The sequence below is a fragment of the Ochlerotatus camptorhynchus genome, unplaced genomic scaffold (genome assembly GCF_037179485.1).
Source record: "Ochlerotatus camptorhynchus isolate MF236.1 unplaced genomic scaffold, CSIRO-AGI_Acam_v1.1 ptg000614l, whole genome shotgun sequence".
In the NCBI taxonomy this organism is placed as follows: Eukaryota; Metazoa; Arthropoda; class Insecta; order Diptera; family Culicidae; genus Ochlerotatus; species Ochlerotatus camptorhynchus.
The window spans coordinates 28,515-51,382 of NW_027041093.1; the positions used below are offsets into that span (position 1 = coordinate 28,515).

The 22,868-nt window shown below is 37.3% G+C and overlaps 1 protein-coding gene across 3 annotated transcripts in view; it reads left to right on the forward strand.

Annotated features, from left to right (window-relative positions):
- The first annotated feature begins 4,002 nt into the window (after positions 1–4,002).
- Antp (Antennapedia) overlaps positions 4,003–22,868 on the forward strand; it is a 118,216-nt gene continuing 99,350 nt past the window's right edge. For 2 of the 3 annotated variants that reach the window (XM_065237387.1, XM_065237390.1), the window contains exon 1: positions 4,003–4,073. The gene's annotated coding sequence lies outside the window, so the exon portion shown is untranslated. Of the gene's footprint in view, positions 4,074–20,735; positions 21,155–22,868 lie in introns of those variants that run through there. The other variant, XM_065237389.1, reaches the window with a different exon arrangement.

Here is a 22,868-nt window from a genome sequence, read left to right on the forward strand (position 1 = left end):
TATGTTATCAAATCAGCATCGATTCAACATACCGTCGGCAGCAGCATTACTTTCAACATCAGATGTTTCTATGACAAAGAGAAAATAACATGGAATCCAAAAAAACCAGCAACAAAAATGGAGCAGGAACGAAAATTATGGCCGCCGTCCTATACACTAGTGGTAGTGAATGATTTATTTTTAATCCCATAAATTATTTGATTATTCCCTTATTTTCTATATGCCCTTTTTCCATCTCGCACACATCCATTTTTCTGGTTTTCACCGACATTTTTTTTTTATATTACAAACGTGGCGTCTCCTACTTCTTGAATGGTTTAGTGCTAGCTTCGATTTATGAACATTATGGAATTCTCAAATTTATAGCCACAAATACATCCAAACTTTAAAAACCTTCCTTGTTTTCAATCTGCTCATCACCACTACAAGCCAGCTACACGTCAACAAGCAACACGTTCCATCCAACCACCCAACGGAGCAGCAGCAGTCTGCGCAATAATTTAGAACATGATTTAATATGTGAAAATTGTTCTGGACGCATTGTCTCTTACTTGTCTCGCTCGCACACACGGAACTCTCCGGCTCACATTCACCCATACTTCCTTGTTCCCACATGATTGCAACAATCTGAATTGCACCCAACTGACGAGATTCTCGTTTGATCTTTCTCCGTGTTGGTACATGAATTACGAATTTAACAGAATTGAGTGCATCCGGAAGCAGTGCGTTTGACCAAATCAAACCATGTAGAGAATTTTCTCTCATTGAACCATGAACCATGAAGGTGGTTTATTCAAGGAGGATCGGATTTCGGATTGGCATTTAACTAAATTCTGGATTGGCATTTAACTAAATCATTTCAATGTCATCTAGACATTTATCAGATCTTCTGAACGGGTCTGGTAATAATATTGTATCTTCATTGAAGTATTCCACCATCCGAATAATGAATCAATAGTAACAGTTAAAGGATATTTTTGGTCATCAAAAATAAATCATCATCATCAACATTGTCTAGAAATTAATATGTAACATACTCAAAATATATCTAATCAAAGAAAATGCATCATAAGTATTTTTGTTGTCATTGATAACATTATGAGATAGCAAATTATAAATATACAAAAGAAACATTCACTTGTGTATTAACTGCAGACACTACATTAATGTTTTTATATGTCTACCATTGGAAACATGCAGTTTGATTTCAGCCATGGAGAGTAAAAAAATTTAGACCACCTCGCAATATTGTGAAGGATTCGAAAGCTTTTCATAAATTGAATTTAGAACAAAAAGGTCCTGTGCTATAAAAGCTGAAACGATTCCCGTAAATTATAGCAACCATATACACGTTCCTAGATAATAGTCAGACATATTGGAGGTTTTTACTCATGGTCGTCAATGCCTAGGAACTATCGATCGTGTAGCAAAAAAAAAAATCCGCGGCAAATCAAAGGCAACTTGAAGATATAAATCAAGTGTAATTATACAATTATGTCGATTGTGATTAAACGCTCGAGCGCATGCAACTAGAGCGCGATGAAGAAAATTATTTAAATTAATTTACATCTACTTGATTGAGCGACCTAAGTACTCATTAGTATATAGATGTATAACATTATCCATTTTGCAGTCAGTTTTGAAATCCAGTGTTTGCTAGCTAATAGTGTTTGGATTGCGTGCATAGGAAGGCTAAAAGCTATGTAAATTTCGTACTACGATAAAGCTCATGGAACAAGGATGATGTTATGGCAAAAGCTAAGGATAAGAGCGGTACTAGAGCACGCCATAATATGTATAAATGCGCATGAGCACTACTACAAAGTACAATCCAGAAAAGCTCCCACATTAAGCACACAATGTGGTGCGAATAGAGATCTGAACAAATGCAACGAAGCGTCCAGTCAATTGAAGTGCAGTCTATATTTGAACATTTAAGTTAATTTAATTCACATTTCAATATGCTGGACGAACGAAATTTGGTATCCGACCCAGAAAGGAATGACTAAAGGCGTTGACTTTTACAAACGGCTCATTCGTAGTCAAGACGAATCCAAAGGGGTAAAACAAAAAATGACATGTGTATACTTGGCAAACGACAACACAAAAGCAGCCCCAATTCGCAAAAACCGAAGTCGGAAGAAACGCCGCTCGAACACCTTCTAGAAAACAATCGAATTTATTTTCCCTAACCGTTCGTTTTGCCTGTATGGTTAACTTGTTGGACTGATTTAAAACTGAAACAAGAAGCATTCGCATTTTCAACCTCGCGGTTCATAGTTTCTCACCTGCAAGAGAAAATACCACGATCTCTTCGTTGCTTGCGGGTCGAACGACGATTAGAGGATGTAGGCAATTTGAGTGTGCAACGAAGAAAACAATCGAAAAAGGTTGCATCATTTGGCAGTTGTGTGGATATTAATGAAAAATAATAATTGATCGGATTGGCGGTTCAATTGCTTCCAAGGCATTGGCCACACTGATTTGTTTATCGATTATTATTGTTATTTCCACACTTACTGTCTTTTGTGTACAATCTTGATAAGGATCAAAATATTCATTCTTGTTATGTGTTTTACTTTTTCTTGCACTGTCGAAACCGATTAAACGTGTTGAATGTTTGTTGATTTCCTCGGGCTAGCAGCTTTATACATTTTAACTATCTAAAATAAATAAAAAAAAATATATTCACAAAAAACTACTTTGCCCTTCTAGTGGTTTTACTCTGAGAAACAAACGAGACTGTACGGAACCACCGCTAAATCAAAATAAAATGAATTATTTCCACTATTAACGAGCTCCAAAGCGGAGAGAACAATGCCTTTTGAAGAGTTCGGCGGAGATTTCATAAAAGGTGATAATGATTATCGCGGCCGAAGGCTTATGGGAAAAATGGTGACATTCGAAGCTTTTGTCGGTGCGGTATTATTCTCTTTTGATATCTCAGAAGCTTTGCTAGAGACCGCACACTTTTCCAATATTGAGAATATGTTTGTTTTCGTCCACTTTCATTCAGTCCATATTTTCTGACATTCCATAAAAACTCGATTACAAGGAACCCGTACAAAAAGTATGCGCAGTTATTGTTCAATGCAGTATATCAGCGATAAATAATTATCCAGGTGCTTTCTTTATGGGTTAGAACAGAAATCGTCAATGGATTGATATTCAAGAAGAAGTATGGTATATCACTTGAATTAGAATTCGTTTGATATGAGCAATTTAAGTATAATAAAAGTAAACACTTTACGAGCCACTTGTGGCGTTTTACGGTCTTTTTTATCCCACTATGACGGTGTTTGGCGCTCTTTTTATCATGTATTACAAACATAAAACGAGCCGTTACCGACGGTTATAAAGATTCCGGTTTTACACACCTCGCGATTAGAGTAATAGAGGAAACCAAGAAAATTAAGCGATTAAAATTCGACAACTTGTTGCATAAAACCCATTGAAGTCAACGCTGTTGTCTTTTTTTTAGGGCTAATTTATATGCTAACGGTTATTGCATGTTTCCTTCTCCTCATGTGGCGCTGGTTGGCTGAGAGAGTACCATGCTCACGTTACTACCGATAGCATGATACCGGAAAGCGATGGTAACGTCTTAACAAGATATGCTTAAGAGCGTTAGAGCCACCAGAAAGAGAGAGAGACGCGAGAATTAAATGTGAAAATGAGAAGATGCATACAATCTATATACCTAGATACTAACACGTATACGACTTGGGAGTGCTTTGGGCTGTTAGAATGAGTTTTCCCTAGTGAACGCTAGATGTAGCTGAACTAGAATATATCTTGGTTGTGAACCACAGCGAGGAAAACGTAACGGTGGAGAAATTATATCAACGCATGCGCTTATTGATCGACCGGATGTTGCCGGGAGAAACAGCTGTTTGTGCTTATTATTTTGCTAGTCAAACATTTCAAACAGCATAGCATTTCATAAAACTCATAATGGTATACGGAATCATGCAACTCATATCTTTCTATTTTCTCACTTTTCAGGAAACATTCTTAAGGATTACCAGTAAAAGAATAATATAATTGGATTATAAACAGGCGTTATAAAATAGGTAAGCCATCTGTTATTTTGATTCAGTGTGCGAAAATGTTAACGTGTTTTCCGTTGCACACCTTGCTTTTATAATTACTCGTTTATGGTACTATACTTGTATATCTCTCATAGAAGGAGAGTTGATAATGGAAGGACAAAAATTTGTCACATGAATAGGACCCAAAGTCAAAATAGAAAGTTTTGCTCATTTCCCTCGTACGAGGCAACGTTGACACAATAAAAAAAAGAACCATTTATTGAAGGTCACTACGTAACAATATGATGTAACTTTCCCTTTTGAGCTAGCAGGCAACAGAATTTTAGCATTGAAGTTTTGTATGTTGGACATTCGAGCGCACAAGGATCGTTCATCTGAACGGAAGTCTCAGTTGCTCTTCATATTTGATCAGAATAGATAGTTTTTTTTTTACTAAGGTGATTTATTAAATGTGAAATATTAATTTAAAATCAGTTTCAACCAAAGACATGTTTTTTTTTTAACAAAGAAGAGAATACATACAGGTAGTCAAGGATCAGCTTCATTAGTTGTGAAATAAATTGTGTGCACGTGTTGATGCGTAAATCATTTTGAATTATCGATTGGAAAAACTGACCTCATGGATTTTTCTCTAAAACAGCCGTGAATAAAATGATAAATGTGTGAGATAACATATTCAAGACACCTTTCTGCTAAGCTATATTACCACACGTTTATGAAGCCTGCTTTTGTGGTACGCAAGGGTGGCCAGATTATTTTCTTCAAAATCGGTAGTTTTCAAAAATCTGTGTGTTTACCGCTGGGTTTTTACATTGTAAGTAAGAGTGTTTCGTTGAGGACAAAGAAGCTGTTCTATTTTCTTGAAAAATCAACATGTAACATGTTGTATTTTATAGAATTACTTAAAAGCAAACATTTAATGCATGCATTTGGGGAGTTTTAGGAGCAAGTATTTGTATTCAATAACAATATTTTGTTATTGAATACAAATACTTGCTCCCAAAACTCTGATGAAAAAATTTACATAACCTTATTTTGACCATAAGAGCTTTGAGGATACACAAAATTGTTTTTTTGTTTGTTTGTTTGTTTGTCAAACTTTTAACTTTTTATTTTACATTCAAAGTAACACAAAACACCAAACAAATTATTTTTTTTAGCTTCTTTCTTTATTTTTTCTTACTTAAACAAAGGATTTTTTCCCCCTTGGAATACTCAACATACACATATGTGGAAGCATTTAGGTTAAAGCTCTTACCCTTTGAACTTGCCATATCGCTAAATTACAACAAAATTGTTTGAGTGTCGAAAAACGACCAGTCATATAGAACTTTGGCTTACGTGTTACAAATTTGCATATTCAGTTCAAATTGAATGAAACTGCTATAGAATAGCTTAACGTTACAAGATAAGGAAGAGTCATAAGTATTAAATCTTCATTGATAGTTTTCTAAAGTTTTACCCGGGAAGAGCTTCTTTCAGAAGCTAGTTCAAACATTCCCCAGAAATTCCTTCTGACTTCTGCTGGATATAGACGTTCCGTTCGTAGTACAAATGCTTGAATTCTCGCCTTCAAAAAACGACAAAAATATTTAAAAACGACAAATTAACTAAATTCTTACCTTGTAGCATAGCAGTGGATTTAAATTTGATACTAGTCAACCCATGTAACATTCTTATTCTTCTTAGTGTTCTAGATGTACTTCCATAGTTTTTAATTGAGATTAAATTGCATTAGTATAATTGTGTGGCAAACACAATCATATTCTATGCCCAGGGAAGCCATGAAATTTTCCAACAAGAAAAATTTCTAGACCTTACCCGGAATCGAACCCAGCCACCTCCAGCATGGCCTTGCTTTGTAGCTGCACCTTTACAGACTGAGCTAAGGTAAATTAAGGTTTTTTTTTTCCTTTATTAGAGAGATTTTTAGCCATAGGCTAGTTCATCTCTTAGGTAAATTAAGGGGTTTTAAGGAATTCTACAAGTCTAAATCATGATCTACACATTGTTACCAAATTGTTACTTGGGAAACCAAGTGCTGAGGCAGATGCTGTAGAGTTCGATATTTTAAATATTCTTTGAAGTCTCAGAATTGTTAGATGTATCTAAGTTACATGTAAATTATTGGAATGGCCGAAATGTTAGATTGAGCTTGGAAATTATTTTAGAATGCAATGAGATCTACAAACTATTCAATACTCGATCGAAAATTTTGTTCGAAGATAGCATGAATAAATTTTTAATGTTATTAGGCTAGGTAAGTTTAACACATTTTTGATCTTTGCGAGTATTTTCACTATAAATCTTGTCGCGCTCATGATAAATTTATCATTTTAAGTATTATCGTGCAGAACGGGAAATAATCATCGAGTGGTACAAACAGCCATTAGAATGAATCGTTTTCACCTTTTCATACAAATCCCAAAGTCATCCATAATGAAAAAAACTGGCATTCACGGATTTTTTAACCGAAAAAGGCTAAAAACTTAAAATATAACGAACGATTGAGATTTATTATTTCCAATAGCTTTGCCGCAGGCCAAAAATTATCTATAATAAAGCATAAAAAATCCAATAGCATACAAATCGATGATGTGAATATATCAAATATTGATTTTAGTTATCATGACAGATTTCAATTTTTTTTCCTTGTTTTTTTTCCGTCGATCTTGTTTTCCGTGCTAAGCACCAATGCTACCGACGCCACGGAGGCAGCTGCCACACCTGGAACCGACCCATCAACTCATGAACCAGAGACCAACGGGTTTACTTCCCTTCCGAAAGAGGGCGTGATCAGAGATGTTATGCCTCAGAACATCCCCGTCACCGACTGGGATTGAACCCAGGCCTGCTGGGGTGAGTGGTAATCACGCTAACCACTACACCACCGGTGCCGCTATATTTCAATTTAATTACATAAAAAAAATCAGCAACCGAAGGAGGTAGAGAGCGATCAACAAACGTCCGCACTGCCGTTCGTCTCGAAGCAAATTCGAACTCGCTGCTTCCGGCTTAGTAATACCGTGCCTTTAATGACTACGATATCTATGTTCGCATAACAATTTTTGATATTTCCAATGGTTTTTTATGAGTGTTATGGAGCAGTGACGGTCAAAAAGCGGATAGGAAATGTTACGGAATTAAGGGCAATGGTAGCGTACTTAAATGACGGGCGGCCTCAGCGTAGTGGTTAACATCCTTACCTCTCACGCCACACTCACTAGTTCAAATCTTATCGCGGATAAGTCAAAAATGCCCCAAAAGTCTTAAGTGATTAAAAATAAAAATTAAATAACGATGCATCTTTTCTTTACTTCCAGTCACGCTCCTATTTTTGTAGATTATTTTCTGCATCTTCTGGTCTTTGTGGAAGTGTATTTTGCAGATGCCTTTCACCGGAATGCAAAGTCATTTATGCTTTACCATTAAATCTACACACTCAACGTCTTGTTCGGTAAAGTCTATTTCAAACATAATTTCAAAACACGTTCAATCTTCATCATCATCAAATCTTGTACTGGAGATTTCGTTTTATAGTAGCTTTAAAACAATTCAATTAAATTGCCTTAATTTTACGGTTGAGATTTCGCTAAAAAATACTGAAGTCGGCGATAATTTCCAAGGGTTAAAACTTAAGTTTGAGTGTAAGCAATGAAAAATAATTCGAAGAAGATCTGTTCACACTCATCATAAAGCTGCACTAATCAGTAATTTCATACCCTGAATTAAAAGCGCATACAATAGGTCTACATACAGTATTTTCAGGAAGCATATATTGTTTGGTGCACATTTCCAGAAAGCTGTTGAATACAGTCAGCTGATTATCCGGCAGTATTAAATCTTCTGCCCAGAAACATCAGTGAGCGGTAACAACAAGAAAATAATTCTATAAATCAATTTTAATTCCAACCACCTGTTACTTTCACTCTTTCTGACTTCATAGTGCTTCTGGCAGACTGTAGAGCACCGGGAACTGGGAAATGCTGAAGCGTCGGAAAATCATGCATATAATAAAACATAAAATCCTCTCGCTGCTACTGCTCTTGTGTTGACTTCTGCCAGCCGAAAAAGCGGAGATTCCCGTACAGCATACTGAACCGAAAATGTGCTCTGGTAAGAACGAGAGCCACCGTCTGGCGGGCTGGTGCTTCTCTGACGTAACGACTTTCTAAGGCCATAAATTTTCGGAAACCGGAGCACAAGCGTAACAAAATCGTCTGGAGGTATCCAACGGAAGGAGAAATATAAAGAAGAATGACACACTTTTTCTTCTTCAGGAGCTTTCCTTGCTGCACTCATTTTCCTGCGATGTCAAGTTCAATGGCCCCGTGTAGGATTAATTCATTTGAAACATTAATTCAAAAAGGATGTAAATAGTGAATCAAGACCAATATCCAAAAACCAAGAATATAAAAACTCCACCATAAGCACATCGATTGATTGCAAAAGTGCCGTCGCTAAACCCATTAGCAGTTCATAAGTTTCAAGCAGTTCATGCTGAACAGTACTCTGAAAAATGAGTAATGGCCGCTCCCCTAAAAATTGAAAACTGGTCTATATGTGTTTGGGTGTTTTGGATGTAATGCGAAATCCGCTCTGCTCATTCTCTTCTGCCTACGGAGTCAGTCGTCTGTATCATGATGATGATGGTGTGTGCATCGCTTCCATTACCATTCCCACATCCCATGTTCGTTTTTCGACTTCCCCCTCATGCTTCGCTCTGCGGTATGATTCACCACCCTTCATCTGCTCTTGGTAGCACCACTATGTGTATTTTATGCTCGTTCTCACTCTCATAAAATGCCGTCTCTCGCTCGCACTCTCGATTTTAGGTTGGCGCTTTTTTCCCTAGGAAGACCAAAGTAATGATGGATCTTAGTTGTAAATGGGAAATGGGAAAGCGGTATCGGATAGATGATAGAAGGTTTGGCTGGTGGGTGAGTGATTTTTTTCTCGGTTTAGTTCTGAAAACGCATTTGTAGTTGTGGGTTGTCTGAGGGGACCGTTTTTTGGGTTGATTGTGAACATTGTAATAGAAGAAAGTTCGTGGCCTGACTCCACGGAAAACACGAAGGAGTAGCTCAACCGCAGCTGCACTCTTGCTAAAAGGATATCCGTGACGTTAAAGTCCTGTCGGCAGATGGGGAGTAACAACACACAAAACGATAAAGCAGTGATGCGATAAAACGGCGAAAATGTGTCTGAATTTTATTAATTTATTGATAACGATCACCACCCGCTTTTAATTTAAATTTCCTATTCTTCCGGTTGACTAGCACTCACTGTTGTGACAGCCCATCTTCCCCAGAATTCAGAAGACAACATAAGCATTGTGATCCTTCTGTTGGAGCGTGCTATGAATATTGATTGGAAGGAACCATTCATCAAAATGCTTGGTATAGATTGACCGAATGTGGCTCGCTGAAAATGCCGACGGCATTGCAAAAAATTCAAATCAGCAGAACCCCTTTCACGACGTAGCAGCGGAGCCGTAAGGATTATAAATTAGTAATGAATTTAAATTGTTCTTCAAAATTTTAATTTTCCAAAGGGTTTTCATCCCGGAAATATTCCCTACAGACGAATTATAGCATCAAGGCTGAGATACACCGAAAGGACTATGACAATGACGACTCTTCGCACTCTTTAAATGATTAATAGCCAAGGGTCCAGCATGGCTACGCAAGAGGAGGTTCGAGGACGCTTAGGTATTATGGTAATTTCTTCAAATTAGCTTTAATTGGACGATATTAAAACATCTCTGTGAACCTCTTTGCGTATTACCTCTCGTCAACCATTCACATGAGATATTTGGAAGCTGGATTCAAGCTGAAGCTTCCTAGCTTTTATATAGTATGTGCAGTATAATTCTTATTCTGACCAAGGGCCCATGGCATTCCATACTACGTATTAGGCATAGAAAAAGTGTACGATAAGAGTGTGCACAATTTTTCGCCTAGCTTTGGCTTGCATGTTTTACATGAATTCTCAGATACTCGAATGCTCTAGAATGTTTTTCCAATATTGAGGGCAGTCTGATTTTTTAAGAATTTTATATAAAATTCTCAGAATTGCAACCATTGAAAATGCAGTAGTTTCAGGAAATTCAAGGAATATCTCTCTAAGAATTCAGTATTCAGAGTAAAATCAGCGTTTAATTTATGAACATTGTGAATTTTCATGTTAGTTGCAAGTTTTATTTTATCAATAATTATTAGAGATGCATTACACATGCGTTTGGTCATTAACATGCTCAAATACTCTGGATAAATGTGTGAATTGTACTCATGAGTTAAGAAGCTGTCCTGAGATATTAGGTAATATATGCTGATGCATGTCATTTGTCAAATTATGCGTATTTTCATTAAATCTCAATCTATTATTGCGAAACTCATGACGCTTGTTGATTTTTTTAAATTAAGTCTATGGTGTTTATTAGGCGAGTTTGCGTGAGCTCGCAAAACTGAGCAACACATTTATTTTATTTTCATTTGTCATAGTGGGTGCACTTATAGTTGCCATGGTAATATGACATGAACTCATCTAAGAACACAGGGTATACCACAACATATAAGTTCATGGTTGCAGTTATTTGTGTCCCAAGCTCTTAAAAGATTTTAAACATGATCTGAGGTTCCAGAAATCTCATTCAAGGAATTCTTCTTGAATCTTATTTTTTCCTTGAAAGTTGCAAATCAGTGGTCTACACTTTCTAGCAGCTTTGGGAATTTTCGAAGAAATTATTGATACATTGCCAATTACAAATTTAGTTACCGTAATGCACTGAAATCCGGACAGTTAATCCATACATCCTGACATTTTTCAAAGTAGATTACACTAGTGTACAAATAAAAGTAAAAATATAGATTAAAAAAAAAGTTTATTTGCTAAAACACAAATATCTCCGTCTGTAGTGAAGCTACATCAATTATTTGAACGCTGTAGCGGCACCTGTGGTGTAATGGTTAGCGTGATTACCTCTCTCCCCAGTTGGGCTGGGTTCAATCCCAGTCGGCGCCACCGGGATGTTCTGAGGCATAACATCTCTGATCACGCCTTCCTTCGGAAAGGAAGTAAAGCCGTTGGTTCCCGGTTCATGAGTTGATGGGTCGACAGAAAGGGTCCAGGTGTGCGGGAGCTGCCACCCTGGCCAACAATACCACTAATCTCACTGAAAAATAGTATCCAGTTGGTCGACAGCAAATGGTCTCACTTTCAATTTGGTATTAAAATAATTCATATAGCTTTATTACAGTTGGAGATATTTTTATTTTAGTAAATAAACTTTTATTAGGTGGAATTTCATTTTTCAGCTGCATCTAGAAAACTTTTTTATGACTACATTTTTGGATTCAGTGCACGATTTTACACGGAAAATTACCATCAGAGTACAAAGTTCAATTATTCTGTAAACTAGTGTTTTCAATGCCTACCATGCTCGTAAATTTTAGCATGAGCATTAAGATACTCGCATTTATGTTTCAGTAAACTCTAGATTTTCAGATTTATAAGTTTAAAAATAGTTTTGTTTAGTTTTTTAACCGGTATCTAATCCTTTTGATACACAGATTAAACATCTTTCAGGTACTTATAAAGGAGCGCTTCAAAACATCATTCAGCTTAGTTAAGATTACTCATGTTCCATATTATTACCATGACGTTCTAAGAGATGAACTAGCCTTAAGCTAAAAATCTCTTTAATAAAGATTTAAAAAAAAAACATGACATTCTATACAGAAGATATCCAAAATATATCAACTGTTTTCCCAGGAGATTTTATTTTAAATATATTTATTTATTTATGTTATAGGCAAACTTGGGTTACTCGTGACTTTTTCCGGAGATGAAGTTTGAACTCGTGACTTTGGCATGAGAAATACCGATGGTAACCAGGGCGCCAGGGCCGTCTTTGATTATTTAAAAAAATGTAATCTCATATTGTTCACATTCTCCCTTGGGAAACACTAAATTAGAATTAGGATGCAATAATACTGGCCCCACTGCTGCTTAACATCTGACGTTGCCTTGATTTACTCCTAGAATGGATTGCAGCTCGCTCACATTACTCAAGTTGCTATGAATCAAAACCCGCCAGTAGAGCGCAAACGAACGAATGGCCCACCGAAAGCAGAAGTATGGATAAACGAAATAAAAATGCAATAAAATTAACATAACAACATTATTAATGATTTTAAATTGTTTAAAAATGTTTGTTTCTCCATGTCTCCTCTTTAGTCGTTGCAGATTTCTTATAGCCGAGTGCAGATTTTCCACTGAACACGCGGAATGAGCGGTAAAATGTAGCCCAAGTGGAGTAGTCTGAGGGCAGTCGTCTGACTCCACTGCGCGACCTTTTGCTTGCGCCGCATTCAACTGAAGGTGCGGGAAGGTAGACCTGAAGAGCAAAATGTAAAACAGACGATGAGTCTGGATCTTCCGAATGATGAATGGAAAAGCAAATGTGAGGAATTAATTTGTTCATTGAGTTTTAATGATAAATAAGAGAAACCAAGCAAAAAAGCATTGGAAATTTATAACCCGCGTATTTAAACAGGTAGTTTTTCTGAAGGTGTGATTGAAAGTGGGAGAAATATAAGATAGATCTTTCAAGTGAAGGAAATATTTGGGAATTAATTTATGTTTTATTACACAAAATTTTGATCGATATTATTTCCCCCTGAATGTCTTAAAACCTCAGTACTGGTACTGAGTTAAAATGAGAAGCGCAAGTACTTGTTTGCTTATTGAAAATGAAGGCGCTTGTCTTGCTATTATTGTTTTCTTTGGATACCAGTGTGAACGTGAATATTAACGCGATATAAAATTGGCTCCCTTTGGAGTCTTCCTACGAGCACTGAGCTGTGAATATCTTGACTTTCGCCAGTATAGTTCAACGTAGTGCAAACAACGTGGAAACGAGCTGAGATTCGTAAACTGTTTTTAGGGTAGGAAAATAAGTCTCTTTTCATGAACGAAAATCTATAGGTTTAAATATTGACGCAATCGTAATTACATACAAGTTTTGCTGGTTATCTTTTCCACGAAAGGAACTCATTTGATGCTGAAGATGGTCATATGTCTTAACCTAAATGCATACAAAAGAACAGTGGTTCTGGCAATGAAGCTTCGGTCTTCTGGGTGAACATCGCTCGGTGCGTCATGCTACACCAAAAGGAAAACAGAAAATTCAACATTTACAAAAACTGTCACCCGCTGTGTGCACTGTCACTTGCCAAAGACAACGATGGCTATGTTCTCCTCGTGTCCCCATACCACAGGGCTTATGTATTTCTGCAGTGGAATTCTTTGTTTCCCGTGCTCCCAACACTGCACCCTATCACTAACGCTTAGGCCATGGCTTGAATGCTTCTATTACATCAATTGCTTACGAAAAATAGAAATGGGGAAAAACAACCGGATCACCCCAATATCTACCTCCATCGTGGGGGGTCCCTAGGATACCAGAGCTGTTGGATCGTTGTCAGTAAAAAAAAATGAAACGAACAGGGCAAACGAGGAAAGACACTGCAAAGCGAAAAGCTCTCAGGATAAGAAAGGCATCACCTTCAGGACGCTACCTACGAAGAAAAAATAAAACTGAAAGTTGAAAGACATGAGTAAGGTATTACAGTTCTCAACCTTCTTCTTCGGTTTAGTATCACTTCACCATTCACCATTCTACCATACGAACAAAGATCCATTTCCGACCAAGCTTGCTTATGAGGAAATTCCTTCCCAGCTGCGAGTTTTCCAAAAGCCGAGAAGGGAGCAAAAAAGTAGGAAGAGAACTGTCTAACAAAAGTGTCGGGTATTGGAAAATGAAAAGGATGTGTATCTCCCCCTAGCCACAGTCATTGCCACTGCCACTGCCGTCATGGTGCGACGCGTTAGACGAAAGGGATTCGTGGGCTGAAAACTTGTCAGCTATCAAACGAAGCACAGAGAAAACAAAATTTGTGAAATTTAGAAACAGCTGACACCAACATGGATGATTATTATACTACTATCTATAAAGTATATTCGTGCATCTTTACATGCACATTGATAATTTTTTTTCGCATGTTGACATTATCATCATTTTTAAAATAATGATGTTTAAGTAGTGCTTCCACATCGATCATATACATTGTGAAAAGATTAATTTAAAATGGGCTTTTCATCAAACAGGTCCTAGGACGAGTTTCCTGTAAAGTATTTTCACAGGATTTCCACTCTTCTGCCTCCCAGCCAAACTTTGACATTTACAAGGAGCCAGAGCAGGGCTACTAAATATACCCAGCTCCTTGGCACACTAGTAACCCTTCCTCAATTCGTTCATTACTGGCTCGTACTCCTATTTTGCATATTATGATTTATTCATGTACTGCTACTTTACATATATTCATCCTTATAACACCAACGCACTCTCACCACATGCCCCCGTTTGAGTCGTCCGGGACTTTTCCGGGCCACTTAAATTTTCCACAACTCCCTGCCGTCTGCACCGAAGAACATGACACTTGAAACGCTGACAAGGAGCTTGGTTGCTGGTTGGAGATGCTGAGTCTCTAGAACAAAGTTTCAATGCTTCCAATGAAAGAAGTTTTCCTTTCGAAAACACCAGAATTTTTCCTTGCAGTTGAGCAGACATCGATGTCCGAGTGGTGGAATGTATAACTTTGCTGTTCTGCTTTCACTAAGTGCGTTACGTGATTCCCAAAAAATTTCTTTGAAAACAGTACATCTATCAAATACATAACCCAAGTAGCCACCAAGCCCGTTATGATCACGATAAAGGACCTTTTTGCAATATAAGACTTTACATTTTTATACAGTCAACTCTCCATATCACGATATTGAAGGGACCATTGAGATAAGGACAAATCAAGATATAGAACATCATTGACCTACTAGACCGCTTGAAGGGACCGAGATAACCATCGACATATAGAATCAAATATCTAGATATAGAACATCGAGCTGTGGAGAGCTGACTGTATTAGCTTTATTTCTGCATTATGTTGCACGCGCATGATATATATTTTTTTGTTTTATTTACAATGTTTTCAGGAGCTGGTTCACCTTGGGAAAGGCTTGATGGTTACTTTGAAAGTAATTTATCCCACACACATATCAACATATTTTACAATGTTTGATAAAAGACTAAGAGCATTTGACAGAAGACTCCTGGTATCCGCACATATGCTTCATAAATAAATTATTATTCTGTAATATGTGGTACACCGCGATTTTTTTGCAGGTGATTGAATGGGTTCTAACTCTGTGCGACAATTGGCGAAGCATTATTTTACTGTGCAAAGTAATCCTGATCCGGATACAGGACACGATCGACTTGACTCTCTGATGGCAGCAGACAGGTCCTGGTCCTGGTTATATGGAGAGATGGAGATGATCAACCCGATTTGAACCTTCCTCAAAATTGACCTTTAGTCGCTTTCTATTTTTTTTCCTTGATTTATTTTCCGTCGATCTTGCTTTCCGTGCTGAGCACCAATGCTACCGACGCCAGGGAGGCAGCTCTCACACCTGGACCCTAGCTATTGACCCATCAACTCATGAACCGGGGACCAACGGCTTTACTTCCCTTCCGAAGGAAGGCGTGATCAGAGATGTTATGCCTCAGCGCCGCTGGTCGCTTTCTACTCTCTGTATACTATTTTCACACTGCCGTACTCTAATGGAACTATCGACTCTATACTTGCATGTAGAATTCATTGACTACGAAACATCTTTCGACTGACTCAAACGCGTGAATCGGTTGGACGCCCTAACGGAGTCCCGGATAAAATCGTCAATCCCATCGAAGTACAGTATGAAGCCTTGACATGAAAAGTCCTGCATAGCATCCATATCTGACTCCGGGTAGTCGCTGACGTAAGGCAAGAATGCAACTATCACCACTTACTATCTTACTATCGTAATCGACGAGACCATGGTAGCTGCATATGGGAAATGCATTTCGATTGAAAACGGGATCAGGGGTGAGTATTTCATCAACTTTTCGTACTACGAGATGAACTAGCCTACGGCTAAAAATCTCAAAAATAAAGTTTAAACAAAAATTTCAAATTTTCGTTTCACCAGCCAGACCAGATCATTGGATGTCAACACGGACAATCTCTCAAATTTAAGGGTAGAAGGAAAACAGTGGAGAAAGATGGCGGGACATAAAATGACATAGGTGCATGAATCTAGTGCTGCTCCCGGCGAGTTTATCCGAATTTTCAATTTCAATATGAAATCTGTACTGTTATACACCAGTGAGACGAGGTGTGTATCAGTGGACAACTCTCAAAAGCTGCAGCAATTTTATAGAATTATGTTGGGTAAACTTCATTACAATCAAAATCAGTCATACAAAGGTTATATAAACTGCTGTAGATGGGGACCTTCATCGCCGATGTTAGTAAATCTTGAAAGTCGACAAAACATTATTCTGGGCTCAAATGAAGGCGAAAGCTGGCAACAGCTCAGGGTGGGAATTTGTATCTTTGACCCAATGACCTCCCAGTAACAATTAAGGTTTTATAAAGCCCTCCTCTCACCTTCATTAAGGCTTGAAGTAGGCTTTAAAACGTAACACAAATTGAAAATTTTGTTTGGGCTTGGTGCATGTCCTTTGACTCGCACGTGATTGGAAATTGGTACAACGAACGGTTCCGACGTTGGAGAACCGCGCTGTTTAACGACACCGTAAAATCTGTCATTTTTTTTCCTTTATTTACAAGGCTTTCAGTCATTGGCTGGTTCACCTTACAAAATCTGTCCTGGAAAATGTATAACTAAACGAAGAATTCCTATCATTTTTTTTTTCTTCATATAATGCGTTTATTTTTCCAGGCTCCTTTGCTGTAGCTTTGCGGAGCCAATTCCCATCAAGTAAAGATATACATGATGGCTTCACATAAGTTGGTTCATCTTATTTCTTGCAATTGGTTTTGATGATTGATATTTATTTTTAATATAGGCCCTATGTGCAACTCTTGAAATCATATTTAGAATTAAAGTATTATTGCAATCTATTTCAATATCCCATTGTTCTTGACTTTTGTTACACGCAACACAATGGCATGAACATCAAATGTTAGATCTCTTATATTCTCTGCACATCCTTTTTTTCGAGAAGTGTAGCAATTTTTTATTTCAGAGTGAGTATTTTCATATGTCCTCATTTTGCAATATTTTTTCTATATCCTCCTTTTGCCCGAAAATGTCCTCCTTTTTAGCTCTTGCATTTTTTCCAGTATCATATTTATAAAATTGTTTTCAAAGAGCGTTGTTGTAGGGCATGTTTGTCGCAAGCTCATCTTATATAGCAAATGCAATTCGATAATGGGCAGATGGAAAGTATTCAAATAAACCTACCATTCTACCAGACCTATTTTTTTTTTTTTTTGGTTTAAAGTCCTATGCTGAATCAATGGTAAAATTAATAAGTAGCTTAGAAGTTTCTTTTTCATGTTGGTTTCAATCCTGATGTATCCTGATTTCTGTACATGATACAATTTGGGATGGTTTTGAGGCTATAAAGCTGTAGTTTACATGCAAAACAGATATACTAGATCATTTCCAAGTATCAACAATGAATTATGAAGGCTAGGTTGATGCATATTTTAAGAGTATAACGAGAAGATGAATTGAATTGATAACGACTACTACCTATTAGCAATCTCAATTGAGCCTTTGAACATCATGAATTTTGTGATAGCACACATATTATTAACCCGTTTGGTAAAAACTCATTTTCATCCTTTAATGTTAATAAGAAAAGGAAACATTGTCTTTCTTTATCTCCAAACCTCAAATGAAATGTCCTCCTTTTCAAGTTTTTGGTATGGTAACCCTATTCCTGATAGACGTGAGGTAAACAATATTATTCTGGAGGCAGCAGCGATACGATTCCCGGTCCAGTCGATTATCTTTGTTAGTCGGAAATTTTCTCTACTTCCCATTCCGCCCTACAATATGCAATGTAATGCAATAACAGACTTAAAAAAAACTCTTAATTAACAACTCAACAACAACTCAAAGAAGTTCGTTAAATCTTAAATTTGTCAAACATATGGAACGTCATTTATGGATGATCCCTTACTTGTGGAGCGGATACCGGCGTAACATATACAAAAATCAACTAACCAACATTTAAATCAAATAAACGGTTAAGTGGTCCTTTAATGTATGTGTCACACAGTGCTTTGAAAATGACAAAAATCATCCCAATGAACGGTTTTGTAAGTCATTTTGCTGGTTTGTTCACTCATAGATTATCGAAATACAGATATAAGCTTACTTTTATCCATACAATTGAACAGATCGATGCAATAAACGTCAGTTCAAAATGATACAATGATTATATGTTGCTGATGCATCTTAACATAGGATGAAAAATACATAAAACATGTCTTCCATATCAGAACATGGTTGTGTTGAACTCTGAAAAACAATACCCTTCAGAATGAATAATGTATAGATTTTTGGAAACATTTTTGTCAGCTTTTTTGTAGCTGTACTAATTCAGCCATGTGGAAGGCTATCAAACAATCGTCATGTATCTTCCATTTAGCATTCTTGTTTGCACGGAACGACACGTCTTTTGTTCAAGCCCAGACGCCAGAAGCAAAAATCAATTACCTCGAACCACGAGCTTTCTGTCACCAAAGGCGCTCTGAGCGTTGCTTCTCGTTCATCCGGCGTGTGTTTACATCCATCCGGTCCAATACCGTTAAAAGGATGAAACTTAAAAGATATGATTTATGGCGCTCCTCGCAGTGACTGGTTCGTTGGCTGGTGGAATGAATAAAATAATAGAATATGGCAATGGCATTCCTGGTGTTTTCAGTGGGTAGCTAATCACACACTTAATGTGATTGGTACAGTTTTTAGAAAATGAAAAAAATAAATTAAATAAATTGAAGGCAATTACATGATTATTTGAAAATTATAAAGCAAAATCCACAGTTTATACACTGCAAAACATTAACAGTGTACTCACCCTGTACTATTTACCGGGAGCATCCTTAAATTATGCGTTATCTAATAGCCCCGTTATTTGACTTAATCAAAACCAATTAAATCAAAACCGACACTTAAGAAGCAATATGTTTGATCAGTTAATAATATTTTTATGGAAGCGCCCTCCATAGCGCCATTTTACCCACCAATGGTCCGTATGTATATCTACATTTTTTTTTATCATTGGTGTTGGTAAATCACACACATTCTAAATCATCTCTGCGGAAAGTCGTAATGCCATCTCGTTTTGCTACCATTATACATAGGATGCTTTTCCTGTCAACAGCGAAAACTCAGCGTAGACATGCTAGAGGCTAACAAAAAAAAAGTATATGTGCGCAGCATCCATAATTCATTGTTTTCGTTAACAACATCATCAACATTTTCGGCCGAACCATTGGCAAAGCTATGTGTTGGTGCATCGATTCAAGCATGGATCTTTGTCCACCAAGCCCGTGTATGGTTGTAGTTGAAAATCTCGAAAAAGGAAATCCACGACGCCGGGATCCAAGTTTTCAGAGAGCTTACTCACACTCCTTAAAGGAAATGAACATTGCTCTCAGCAAGGTACTATCAGAAAATCGTCATCAGGACCTAGGGAATGATGATGCTCAGCATCTTCTCATGTAACGAGTGAGTAGATGCGTAGTCCGGTGAGATGGTTGTGAGAGACTTGCACCGAAATGTCTCTCGCGGATTCCAGGATTTATGGTTTGTTATTGTTTCTATCTCATTCTTGCTCTTGAGTCTGGTCGTAGTTTTGCAGACGCTCTAAATCATTTTCGTTGTAACGACGAGAGTAGATTGTCGGTTCGTGGTTATAAATTTTGTCGAATCGAATTTGAGCGACAAGAGGGAGGAGAGCCATGAGAAAATTGCCTTTCACTTTTTTTCCACCGTATGCAGGTTGAGCATCCAGGGAGGAAAATTTTTCAATGCTGGCCATATCTCGCTGCGTGATAACAGGTTTCGTTGCTTCGTTTGCAGTGACTGCATCGGTTATTTGATCCTGTGAATGGGTCCTTTCACTAGTGTTGGTACATGGTGAAATTTATTCCAGTTACTGTAGAATTTTACTGTTCGCCGGGAAAACCAGTTGAAACAATAGCTCTGCTCGCAAAAGGATATGCTAGGGTCGTGGAGATTTTACCGTTCCTGCTGTATAATAGTAGAGCCAGTGATGCTGTCTCTTTCATGCACTAGACACTGGATCAAGTGACACGAGGGAGTTGGGAATGCGAAAAACGTTGTAAAGGAGCTAAAGATACAACAATATTCAGCATTTTTGGAGCTAACATCGGAACGAGAGCCGAACAGTGAGGACCTAGTGGCGACGCGACGTGGGAAAAGCCCTGAGGAAAACAGGCATCCTTTTTCTCATCTCCATCATTCTTCGATGTCGTTCATTTCGGGACGGGTGAAAAATCGGTGCTCTCTGTTAGTGCAGATAGTGTTTCGTGTAGAAAAATTCGGGTTCTTTTTTCGAAAATGTAGATCTTTAACCGAGTGTGGCGGAACACAAATCGGAAATTGATTGCGGGACGTTACATTATTTAAAAACTTTCGATTATTTTTAAGTTTGCTTCGTATTTTGTTCCCGGGCTTTTTAAGTGTAGTGAATAATTTGGTTGTTTTTTTAAGCAAATTAATTACATTGTGTTGGAAATAATTAAGTTTTTTTAACATATGTGCAAATGCGTCCTCAAGCTAAAAATATCAGTGAATAAAATTAATTTGAAACGCCAAAACAGCTACACTTATAAATGAAACAAAAAGAATTACAGAACATCTTCACTACAACGGTTTCCTACTGCAAAGTAATCATTAGTAAAACTTATAAGAACTGATCTGTGTTAATATTAAATCCGAAAACCGAAAAAAAAATCGAACAATCACAACTGACGAACAGCGAAATGAAGAAATTAAATGTGTGTTTATTGGTGGAACTGAGAAACTTAGGTGGTTGTAAAAGAATGTTGTTTCCCGGTGGTAAAACTGTTAACAAAAACAATTGCTCAAGAAAGCCGATTATCAGATTTTCCGCATTTCGACAACCATTCAACAGCTCAACGCCTGCAGAAAATAAGGTAAACGCAAAAGAATAAAAATTATATGCTAAAATATGCAGCTTCGGTAATGACCAGAAAAGCGAGCGGAAGGTGCAATAATTAAGGCCACTCAATAAAAGACAGACAGATAGCAAATGAAATGAGCAACACAATGAAGTACGAGCTTGTATAACAAATTGAAAACGACGAAACACTATAATATCACCCTGACCTTTGATGTTTAGTACTTCGTGTTTTTTGTGCTTTTTTGGGAGCACTTAGGGGTACCACAAAGCCTTCCATTATCGTGTGTGTATGTGTGTGTGTGTGCTTGTGTGATTGAACCCTATAAAATCTTATAGTTTGGTTCCAGATAAATGATCAAAATAGTTGAATCCATGCCCCTTTTCAACACATTGGCGTGTGCTACTTATAGAAGATCTTTTTAAATTGTTTTGATGAAACAAGATTCAATTTCAGTTTTACTATAAGAGGGTGTAGTAATATGAGACTGGAGATTTATTCCTGGGTTGTTCCTGTATGAAGAATCCCGGAGGCCGTGTCCCGGCATTCCCGGACGTGGTGAAATACACATGCTTCTCTGGATTTGTTTTACTCTAATTCACTTAGCATGTGGCATTAGCCATTAGACATGATATTAGTATAATGAGAGAGAGAAGGATTAGTATTTTCCATTTAATTCCACTACTTTATTTGCTTATCCTTGACAGATACGCGTATTTCGTCTACAATGTGCAGACTTCTTCAGTGTCTTGTACTAATACTCGACTGAAGAAAAACATCGCATTTACCGAATATATATTAATACAGGTACATTTTCTCTTAGAAACTAGGTAAACTTAAATTTAATTTTCTATAGGAAAGAAATTAAATTTAAGTTTACCTAGTTTCTAAGAGAAAATGTACCTGTCTATAGTCTATAGGAAAGAAATTAAATTTAAGTTTACCTAGCTTCTAAGAGAAAATGTACCTGTATTAATATATATTCGGTAAATGCGATGTTTTTCTTCAGTCGAGTATTAGTATAAGACACTGAAGAAGTCTGCACATTGTAGACGAAATACGCGTATCTGTCAAGGATAAGCAAATAAAGTAGTGGAATTAAATGGAAAATACTAATCCTTCTCTCTCTCATTATACAGGTATTCCACTAAGACGCCCACATTCATCAGGATTCATGATATTAGCATAAGGCATAAATGTTATTGGGGGCCCCTCAGGTCAGTTGGAAAAGGTACAACTATAAAGCAAGACCATGCTGGAGGCGGATGCGTTCTTCGGAAGAGTTGTCAAAAAGTTTTTGCTAGGATGCTTCTGAAAAAAAATAGTTGTACCGCCATCTGGATGGCGTGATCTTGAACTGAACCACTTATGTCAAAAGAAGCCCCTTGTGCACCCGAACAACTTTGCTAAAAACACCAACTGCCAGCTTATTTGGAAAATACCTTGAGTTATTATTAAGTTTCTGGCAAATGTCAGGGTTGCTAGTGTATAGGATGCTTTGTTTATTGATCATTAACTCTTGATCGCTTGTAATACTTACGAATATTTTAGGTGGACAAAAAGGCGAACTCTCGCGTCACTTTTCAAATAGACCAATGTAACATATCAAGACCAACAATTGAAATGGCCTTAACTCCATTTTGTAAACAAACCTTGTAATGCCATTTTCTCGCGAACCGAAACCTTCATTCGCAAACCTAAACAACAATCGGGTAGAGGAGAATTTCCC